Genomic DNA, 1540 nt, shown 5'->3' with positions numbered 1-1540 from the left:
GCTGGCTGCCCCATGGCTTGCAGGTTCCCAATGTTCTCTTTCTTCAGGCTGGGCTGTCCTTGTAGGTGCCACATGGTTTGGTGGTCCACAGTTTCCCCCGCCCTCATCTTCCCCTCCCCCCGGCGAGCCTAGTTTAAAGCCCGCCAGAGGAGATCTGCCAACCTAGAAGAAAACACACGCTTACCTTTGGGGGACAGGTGAAGCCCATCCCAACTGAACCTTCAAGGCCTTGGGGGCCAAGCTCAAGGGGACAGGGGCACAGGTGGTAATCTCCTCTACGCTCCTGGTAAGTAGACCCAGACAGCAACACAAGGCCTGCATTGGCGAGGTTAACTGGTGGCTACAGAGTTGGTGCTACCAGGCAGGCCTCAGGTTCCTGGACAACGACCCACACTTTTGCACAGGGGGCATGCTTGGGAGGGATGGGCTACATCTCTCCCCTAAAAGCAAGCGTGTCTTTTCTTCCAGGTTGGCTGATCTCGTATGGTGTGCTTTAAACTAGCTTTGCTGGGGGATGGGGCCACAGGAGGACATGAGGGCACCTCCCAGCCAAGACAGGTGATGTGCACAAGGAGTACCCAAGTAAGTGACAGGGGTCCGGATTGTCCTAAGAATCGGGGGGTGCTGCATGCACCAATACAAGACCTTAAATGTCTCTACGCTAATGCTCATAGCATGGGAATAAGCAGGAGGAACTCACCCTCTGGATAGCTAGTACAAACCCAGACATAGTAGGGCTCACAGAAACCTGGTGGGATTGATCCCATGACTGGGCAGTATACATTAGGGGCTACAGACTATACAGGTGGGATAGGACGGCAAGTAAAGGTGGGGGTGTGGCGCTCTACGTCAAGGAGCAATGCACATCCTCAATTAACAGGATGGGGTCAGAGGAGGGGCAGACTGAAGTGCTCTGGATCAGAATACAGGTAGGTCATAGGGAAAGGGACTTAACAGTGTGGGTCTACTACAGACCACCCAACCAAGGGGAAGAGCTGGACCGTGAATTCTTGGGTCAGCTTGCAGAGGCAGTTAAGACAAGGGATGTAGTCATCATGGGTGATCTAAATTACCTGGACGTCTGCTGGAAGGAGCAGTCAGCCAGGTCTGACTGCTCACAAAGATTCCTTGCTGAGTTACAGGACCTCCACCTAAGCCAGGAGGTGTATAGTCCCACCATGGGGAATGCCTTACTGGACCTGGTCCTCACCACAGGTGATGACCTGGTGAGGGGACTCCAGGTCCTCGACCACCTGGGTGACAGTTATCATCATCTACTCGAATTCACCATCCAGCACAGGGTGTCAAGGGCCTGCAGCAAGGAAGTAGCCCTTAACTTCAAAAAGGCCAACTTAAATGAGTTGAGTAGATTGATAGGAGGGGCACTGAGGTCCTGGAGGGTAGGGGAAGTGGGTGTCCAAGATGAGTGGTCGTTCCTTAAGGAGATGATCCTCCGAGCCCAAGGGTTGACAGTCCCAACAAGAATCAAAGGGGGCAAGAGAGCTCAAAAGCGCCCCCCCCCCCCCCCCACCACGACAGC

The sequence above is a fragment of the Alligator sinensis genome, unplaced genomic scaffold (genome assembly GCF_000455745.1).
Source record: "Alligator sinensis unplaced genomic scaffold, ASM45574v1 scaffold793_1, whole genome shotgun sequence".
NCBI lineage: Eukaryota > Metazoa > Chordata > Crocodylia > Alligatoridae > Alligator > Alligator sinensis.
Note: the sequence above shows the minus strand (reverse complement) of the source record.